At 51.2% G+C, this 9,339-nt stretch overlaps 1 protein-coding gene across 2 annotated transcripts in view; it reads right to left on the bottom strand.

Annotated features, from left to right (window-relative positions):
• Nucleotides 1-6,232, bottom strand: part of LOC311587627 (C-C motif chemokine 24-like) — a 16,466-nt gene extending 10,234 nt beyond the window's left edge. Inside the window, exon 1 of one of the 2 annotated variants that reach the window (XM_084764682.1) lies at nt 5,970-6,232. The gene's annotated coding sequence lies outside the window, so the exon portion shown is untranslated. The remainder of the gene's footprint in view (nt 1-5,969) is intronic. The other variant, XM_084764683.1, reaches the window with a different exon arrangement.
• Nucleotides 6,233-9,339: the final 3,107 nt, after the last annotated feature.

Raw genomic sequence — 9,339 nt, 5'->3', positions numbered from 1 at the left:
CACACACACACATGCATGCACACACACACATACATACATGCACCCCCAAACACACACACACACACACACACACACACACACACACACACACACGCATACACTTGTACACACACACAGGCACTATGATAGTTGGCTTAACTGTTGTGTTAACTTGACACAGTGTTAAATTGATTGGGAAGGGGTCTCCCTGAGGGACTATGAGAGATTTTTCTTTTCTTTTTAAAAGATGTATGTATTTATTTTATGTATATAATGCTCTATCTGCGTGTACATCTGCATGCCAGAAGAGGGCATCAGATCCCAGTATAGATGGGTGTGAGCCATCCTGTGGTTTCTGGGAATTGAACTCAGGACCTCTGGAAGAGTGGACAGTGCTTTTAACAGCTGAGCCACCTCTCCATCCCCCTCCCCCACCCCCACCCCCAAGGGATTTTCCTTAGTTGCCTTCACTGGTGTGAGAAAGCAAAACCTTGTAAGTGGAGATGCTATCCTTGTTTTGGGCCTTGGTCTGTATAAGCATAGAGACAGCACTAAGCGCACATGTATTCACTGTTCTTGGCTCCTGACTGGAGGTGATGTGACCAGCAACTTTCAGGTCCGGCTGCCTGGACTTCCCTGCTGTGATGGATTGAAACCTGGAACTGTGAGCCAAGTAGATCCTTTCTCTCCAAAGTTGCTTTTTGTTGGGGGTATTTGTCACAGTGACAGAAATGAAAATAAGACATGCGCATAAGATGGGACATCATGGGGGTCACTAAGTCATGAGAGCCCTGCTCCACAGGTACATGAGTGCTGTTGTGGGAGAGGGTTTGTGATAAAGGATGGTGCTAGGGCTAAGGAGATGGTTCGATGGATAAAATGCTTTGCCTCACAAGGGTGAAGACCCAAGTTCACTCTGAAGAACCCGTGTTTAGATAAACAAACAAACAAAAAGCTAGCTTTCTGGGCTTAATAACACACACCTTAAGTCCCAGCACTCAGGAGGCAAAGGCGAGCAGATCTCTGAGTTCAAGACCAATTTCGTCTACATAGAAAAAAATCCCAGGCCAGCTAGGACCTCATAGTGAGGCCATGTCTAAAAAAATAAGGTGGGCATGGTGGCACAAAGTAGTAGCCCCAGAAGCCCCAGAACCGGGGAGGCAGGAGGACCCCGGCGGGCTTGCAGGACAGCTAGCCTAGTCTACATTGTAAGCTACAGGGACTGAGAGATCTTATGTCAAAACTAAGTAAATGAGTGAATGAATGAGTGAGACATATGACGGCACCTGAGGCATGACAGCTGGGGTAACCTTCCGGCCTGCACATGCATATGCACATACGTGTGCACACACACGGACACACAGAACACAGGGTGAGCTGCCATTTCCCCCTTCTCCCTTTTTTTTTTTTCCCCTTCTGCCCTCCGCTGTATATGTCACAAGAAGAACACCCTTCTGAACTGTCCCTTGACCTTGGACTTCCCAGGCTCTGGAACCATAAGAAATAAATTCCTTTTCTTTATCAATCCCAGCCAGGCGTGGCGACTCACTCCTGTAACCCCAGCACTCAGCGCAAGCAAGAGGACTGACTGATCAGAGTCTGAGGTCAGCTTGAGTTAGAAAGTGAATTCCAGACCAACCCAGGCTAGAGAGGGAGGGAGGGAGAGGGAGGGAGAGGGAGGGAGGAAGAGGGAGGGAGAGAAAGGGAGGGAGGGAGGGAAAGAGAGAGGGGGAAGGGAGGGAGGGAGAGAGAGGGAGAGGGAGGGAGGAAGAGGGAAAGAGAGAGGAGAGAAAGAGAGAGGGAGGGAGGGTGAGGAAGGGAGGGAGAGGGGCAGGAGGGAGGCAGAGAGAACATTTAAAAACCAAAAGGTTGAGGGGCATGGTGATGCACGCCTTTAATCCCAGCACTCACAAGGCAGAGGCAAGCAGATCTCCATGAGTTCGAAGCCAGCCTGATCTACACAGTGAGCTCCAGGACAGCCAGAGCTACATCGAGAGACCCTGTCTTGAATCCCTACCCCCACAATATAAAGAAGGCAAGGTTTCTTTTGCTCGCAGATTCAGGGAATCCCCTTGGTCCCAGAGTTTAGGTCTGGGGTGAGGTGGAACATCATGGCTGAGGAGTCCTGAGGTGGAGCAAGGCTGCTCACTTCATGGTAGCTAGGAAGCAGAGGAACATAGGGCTGAAGGCCAGATGCTGTTGAGGGGCAGGCCCCCGGAAACCTACTTCCTCCAAGCAGGCCTGCTGTACCATGGGTCTCCACCTCCCTATAGTCTACTGGAGCCATTTTTGTTTGTTTGTTTGTTTGTTTGAGGTTTTGAGGGTTTTTGGTTTTGTTTTATTCAAGACAGGGTCTCACTAGGTAGCCCTGGCTGTCCTGGAATTCACTACGTAGACCAGACTAGCATTAAGCTCACAGAGATCTATCTGCCTCCCTCTGTTTCCCAAATGCTGGAATTAAAGGTGTACCATACTCCATCCAGCTTTAAGCTTTCTTTTAAACGTTTGTTTATTTATTGACTTATTTGTCATTTAGTGTTGGTGTTCATTGTACACATGCCTTAGTGTGCATGTGACGTCAGAGACAACTTGTAAGTGTCTCCTTCCACCATGTGGGTTCGGCTTATAAGCAAGCATCTTTACCTGCCGAGCCACCTTGCTGACCCCTCTACTCAGCCACTGGTCCATCAATGGGTCTACATCTGAGCTACATCCATGATTGTTAGGGGCTGGGCATAGGTGAACAGTTTTTGATGGCCACAGAGTTCTTCTGCAAGGGGCAAATCTTCTAGAGGTTAGAAGATCTTTTATGCAACGGCGTGAGGGTGACAACCCTACTGAGCCGGGTCGAAGACCAACCTCCATGCAGTTTGGTTTGATTACTACAATTAAAGAAAAATGGAAAAATAACAAGTGCTGTCAAGTAACTGGGAACTTCCACTCAACGCCAGTGGAATATAAATGTGATGGCCTCTGTGGAAACTAGCAGTTCCTCAAAGTTAAACATAGAGTCATTCACACACACACACACACACACACACACACACACACACACACACAAAACGTGCACCCTAATATTCATAGCTGCATTTTCATAATTGCTAAAAAGGGAACAGGAAGAAGAAACATGTGACGTTTAGGCAGTGGAATATTATCCAGCTGCAAAAAGGAATAAGGTGCTGATAGACACTGCCCTGTGCGTAAACCTTGAGAACGCCACACTAAATGACAAAAGTCAGGCCTGAAAGCCACGCTGTGCCGTTTGTAAGGTGCAATTGGCCATACCGCCAGCTCCTCACTGGGGGATTCTAGGCAAGTGCTCTACCACTGAGCCATGTCCCCAGCCCCTCACTGGGGGATTCTAGGCAGATGCTCTACCACTGAGTCATGTCCCCAGCCCCTCACTGGGGGATTCTAGGCAGGTGCTCTACCACTGAGCCACACTCCAGCCCCTACTGGGGGATTCTAGGCAGGTGCTCTACCACTCAGCCACACCCCAGCCCCTCACTGGGGGATTCTAGGCAGGTGCTCTACCACTGAGCCATGTCCCCAGCCCCTCACTGGGGGATTCTAGGCAGGTGCTCTACCACTGAGCCACACCCCAGCCCCTCACTGGGGGATTCTAGGCAGGTGCTCTACCACTGAGCCACACCCCAACCCCTCACTGGGGGATTCTAGGCAGGTGCTCTACCACTGAGCCACACCCCAACCCCTCACTGGGGGATTCTAGGCAGGTGCTCTACAACTGAGCCACACCCCAGCCCCTCACTGGGGGATTCTAGGCAGGTGCTCTACCACTGAGCCACACCCCAACCCCTCACTGGGGGATTCTAGGCAGGTGCTCTACCACTGAGCCACACCCTAACCCCTCACTGGGGGATTCTAGGCAGGTGCTCTACCACTGAGCCATGTCCCCAGCCCCTCACTGGGGGATTCTAGGCAGGTGCTCTACCATTGAGCCAGACCCCAGCCCCTCACTGGGGGATTCTAGGCAGGTGCTCTACCACTGAGCCACACCCCAGCCCCTCACTGGGGGATTCTAGGCAGGGGCTCTACCACTGAGCCACACCCCAGCCCCTCCCTGGGGGATTCTAGACAGGTGCTCTACCACTCAGCCAAACCCCAGCCTCTCACTGGGGGATTCTAGACAGGTGCTCTACCACTCAGCCACACCCCAGCCCCTCACTGGGGGATTCTAGGCAGGTGCTCTACCACTGAGCCACACCCTAACCCCTCACTGGGGGATTCTAGGCAGGTGCTCTACCACTGAGCCACACCCCATCCCCTCACTGGGGGATTCTAGGCAGGGGCTCTACCACTGAGCCACACCCGAACCCCTCACTGGGGGATTCTAGGCAGGTGTTCTACCACTGAGCCACACCCCCAGCCCCTCACTGGGGGATTCTAGGCAGGTACTCCTTTGCTAACTAACCCAATCACTAGTTTTCTTACTTAAAAAACAGGAAGTTTGAACACAGACAGATTCAGACATAGAAGAAAGACGCGAAGACAGGAAGAAAAGGTTGTCTATAGAGAAGGAAACCGGCCTGGACAGAGAGAGCCCTTTGCTCAGCCCTTGGAAGGGACCATCCCTTCCCATACCTCAGTCTCGTGCTCCAGCTCCCACACACACTAGGAGACAGTGAATGCTGCTGTGGAAGCCACTGGGTCAACAGTCCTGTGTAACGGCAGCCCAGTGTCTGTGCTCAGTAGCATCCATAGAATGGCAACGGATACAGGAGACATCAGTTAGGAGATCTTCAATGGCTGCTCAAACCAGGAACAGAGACGTCCCTTCCTAGTGTGACAGGGTGAGTCTGCAGTGCTGTAACTGTAGCCCGTGGGCGGCTGAGGCAGGGGTAAAGGGGACTCTAGGTAAGGCTCTGCTTCAGAGGGAAAACTGTCTCAAAAACAAATAAAGTAAAACCAGGCATAGTGGCCCATGCCTTTAATCTCAGCAGTAGGGGTTGGGATAGGGGGATGGGGGCAGGAGTGGGCAGCATTGAGGCAGGAGGATTTCCATGAGTTTCACAACAACCTGGGCTGCAGAATGACACTGTCTCAAAAAAAAAAAAAAAAAAAAAAAAAGGCCAAACCAGGGCATGGAATCTAGCTGGGTTGGTAGTGTGCTTGACGAGCCTGCACTGAGCTCTGCTCCATCTCTGGTGCTGCATAAACTGGGTGTGGCAGTACACACCTGTAACCCCAGCATTTAGGTAGTGGAGGCAGGAGAATCGGGAGTTTAGGGTCATCCTCAACTACATGTTGAATTTGAGGCCAGGCTGGGCTATGTGTCTCTCTATCTCCCCCTCAATAAAGCCAGGCAGTGGTGGCACACACCTTTAATCCCTGCACTTGGGAGGCAGACACAGACGGCTCTTTGTGAGTTCAAGGCCAGCCTGGTCTACAAAGTGAGTTCCAGGACCCTGTCTGAAACCCCCCTGCAAAACCAAACACAAACAAACAAACACCCAAACAATAACCCTACAATAGAAACAAATGGCAAGAATGAGGTGGAAACAGAGGCCGGGCAAGTGTGCTCTGCTTTCAAGTGGTCTCAAGGATGTGAGGAATCAAGGAAACCAAGGATTTGAAAGCACAACACACTTGTATGCCCAAACCATCCAGCCAAGAGCAGTCTTACCGTGAAGGGCGGAACCCTACGGGAGCTCAGGCTTCAGCCAGCTCAGGGTAGGTACTGTCCCCAGACCCCTTTTGGTCCCTGTCCCAGCCTTCTCTCCCAAGGTGGGAAGGACATTTGGGGTTTGAAGTAAGGGAAAGTCACAGAAAGATGTTGGGAACATGGACGTGGGGTGGGCTGAGGTAGGGAAAATGGAAGAAGACACACTGGTGGTGTCACAGCGGCTCGTGACATCCTCCTTCCTTGCTATCAGAGAGATAGTCATGCACACACACACACACACACACACACACACACACACACACACACACACGGTACTGGGTACTGGGGAAGTCCTGAGAACACTTACTTGGAGGTGACCCCGTGACAGCTTAAACACCAAGTTGAGAAGTGGTCCTCTCCTTCACTTACTCGGATCCAGAGGTTCAGAAGAGGGAGAGGGGAGGGGCTTCCCAGGAGGATGCAGAAATCCAGGCACTGGCATGCACCTGCAGGATGCTGGCTGGCCCACAGTAAACCGACTTCGAGGGAAATGGTGAGGGCTCCTCTCTCATCGAGGGGTGCACAGTGAGCTGCTCTAGAGAAGATCTACCCTATGTACCCCAAGCCCAATCCAGGAAGGGGTGTGGCCCCAGAGAGGGGCAGGGAGGAGGCAGAGGTGGCTGGCTCTGCAGTGTCTTGCCCTTTGCTCTCTCTATGGGAGGGAGGACTGTCAAGGGTTCACTTTGAACGTGAAGAAGCCCAGACAGCGAGCAAATCCAGGGCTCTCTCTAAGCAGCTGGCGCAGCTGGGATATTCGAAGAGACAGCTGCAGCCCCTAAGGGACCCTTTTCTCTATTTCAATACCATGATTCCATCTCTCCTCAGAGGCCCAAGTAGAACAGAAGAGCTATGGAGAGATCACGTTCAATGATAGAGAAGGAAATCAACCATGGAGAGCAGAGCCATCTACAGACAGGAGGAGCGCCCTTTGAATGATGTGGGAGCCACATCCAAAGGAAATGCTCCGCCATTTTGTTAAGTGCATGTATCTACACGTGCGTGTGTGTATATACTTGCATGTATGGAAGCGCATGTGTGTTTCGGGGGGTGCATCAGGACTCACCCACCTAGTTTTGTTTGATTTCTTTTTTTTTTAGTTTTTTAAGACAGGGTCTCTCTGTGTAGCCTTGGCTATCCTGGACTCACTTTGTAGACCAGGCTGCTGGCCTTGAACTCAGAGATCCACCTGCCTCTGCCTCCCGAGTGCTGGGATTAAAGGCGTGAGCCACCATGCCCGCCTCATGACTTTTTAAATTACACTTATTCCAGCACTCAGGAGGCAGAGGAAGTCAGTAAACATGTTGGTCTTCCCCTTGAAGGTCATTACAGGGAAACCTGCCTCTGCATCTTGGCAGTGCCTCCAGCACAGGTGGTGAATGGAAAAGCTCCCTTTCCCTTTTTCATCTCCTTTCTTCTTCCTTCCCTTTCTCTCCTCCTCTCCTTTCCCATCCCTGCCTCTCCCCTTCGTCTTTGATACAGGGTCTTATCACACGACCCAATCTTGCCTGGGACTCAGATTCCTCCAGCTCAGCCTCCTAAATGCTGGGATGGCAAGTGCTCAGCACAATGCCTGGTCCTGAAGCATCCACCTCCGACACAAAACCGTAGCAAGGCCTTGGCGTCCACTGGACGAACAAAGGCGTAGGTACGTAACGGCAGCCTAGCGTGATGCCGTCTACACTGCACGGGCGAGCAGGGCCCCTTCCTAGATCCACCAGCCACGGTGTTAACCATCGTCACCAGGGAAACAGAGGTGGAACCCTTCCTCCCAGAAGGGCAAAGAGTGCTAGACTGTTTATTGAGTTCCTGACTCCGTGCCTGGATGCAATAAACATTAATGGGGGTACCATGTGCCTCCAAGTTCAAAGGACTCTTTGGAAGCTAGCAGGGATCCAGGAAGCTAAAGAAAGGGACAAGGACGAGCTACCAGGTGGTTAGGACACTTCCACACACGGCCTGGCAGAAAGGCCTGGAAAACAGAGCTTCTAGAGACAGAGAAGAGCCGAGTTTGGGAGATTAGGGGGCAGCAAGCGTGTGGCTCTTTGTCGCCAAGTGTCCCATGCTGCCTGCCCCGGAATGCAACTGGAATCCGTTGCTTGACGTTCTTCTACACTTGAGCGCCCATAAGGCCAGCAATCGGGAGGCAAAAGCAAGAGGCTCAGGAGTTCAAGGTCATCTCTAGCTACATACTAAGTTTGAGGCCATGGTGGGCTATGTGGGACCCTGTCTCAAAGAGCAATTATTACACTGCAAACAATTATTGGCAAATTCCCGGGTAGGTCTTGGTTGACAGGTGTGATGGGATTGGTGGCTTGCCGATGAAGCTTTCCCAACTGGCTCTACAGAGAGAGTTCTTATGGTAGTAATAGTCGCCGCCCATTCCCACGGGGAAAATATTCCTACGGTGATTCCGAGTTACAGATGTTCTTTTAAAGAGGTTATTGTATTTAATGTGAAGATGCAAATCTCTCAACCAACTACATTTTTGTTTCTTCTGAGTGCCAAAAATGGTTCACTGGGGCAGTCTTGACAAATGTCCCTGCCTCCGGCCCCAGATGACTTTACTCCAGGCCTCCTTCTTGCAAACCCGTTTCCCAGCTCCAGTTCAACAGAATTGGGTGCTCGTGTCTGTCTCAGGGCCCTGCTCTGCACTGAGGCGGGGCTCTAGAGCAGCAGGATCTGGGCCCTCCACACCGTGGAAGGCGTGTGGAAGAGGATGTTCCTGTCAAGCTCATAAAAGTAAGTAAATTAGACATCCTGGAATATGCAGTGATGGGTCCAACAGCATCCTATAGCTCTGGGTCAGTGTGGTTGTAAATTCAATCTTGAGTGGTTTTTTTAGTTAGTTTGTTTTTTTGTTTTGTTTTTGGTTTTTTTTTGGGGGGGGTTTGTTTTGTTTTGTTTTGTTTTTAATGGAGGGTGAAGCCCCACAAAGCCAAAGCAGGGTCCACAAATAAAGATGCTGTCCCATGCTGTAGAATGCCACACCTGCAGATATGATCCTATGTTTCAGTGTGAAGTTACAGACTTGAAGTCCCCGAATGCCACGAATTTGATGCTAATTACTGGCTCCCAAGATCTAGTTGCTGCCCTGCACCTTACCTCTCTGATTCGCTGAATAAAAGGCCTACACCTGGGCAAGGCAGATGGAAGGGGTGGAGCAAAGGTTCTCAGGCTTTGAGGAGCGATGAATCTTGGGAAGGAGGAAGCGGACAGGACAGGAGGAGGAGGAATAAGGAAGAGATTCTTGTAGGCCCAGAGGAGGAATTCTCAAGTCCCACATAAAAGAAGAGGCCTAGCCAGGCATGGTGGCACACGCCTTTAATCCCAGCACTCGGGAGGCAGAGGCAGGCAGATCGCTGTGAGTTCGAAGCCAGCCCGGTCTACAAAGTGAGTCCAGGACAGCCAGGGCTACACAGAGAGACCCTGTCTCAGAAAAAAAAAAGAGCCAAAAGCAAGAGGCTAGCCTGAACTCTACTTGAGTTCTACCTGCTTCTGCCCTCTGCCTCCAGAGTGCTAGGATTAAAGGCGTGTGCCAAGCCTGGCAAGAATCCAGCATTTTTTACTGGGGCCAGTTCACTAGCTACACCTGGGCCTGGCCCACACTGAAATTCTAAAATCCCAGAAGGAATTCTGAGAGTTCCTTGACCCCGTGGGTTTTGGGGCTATGCAGAGGG

The sequence above is a fragment of the Acomys minous genome (genome assembly GCF_964271855.1).
Source record: "Acomys minous genome assembly, chromosome: 16".
In the NCBI taxonomy this organism is placed as follows: domain Eukaryota; kingdom Metazoa; phylum Chordata; class Mammalia; order Rodentia; family Muridae; genus Acomys; species Acomys minous.
This window is presented reverse-complemented; position numbering and strand designations above follow the sequence as displayed.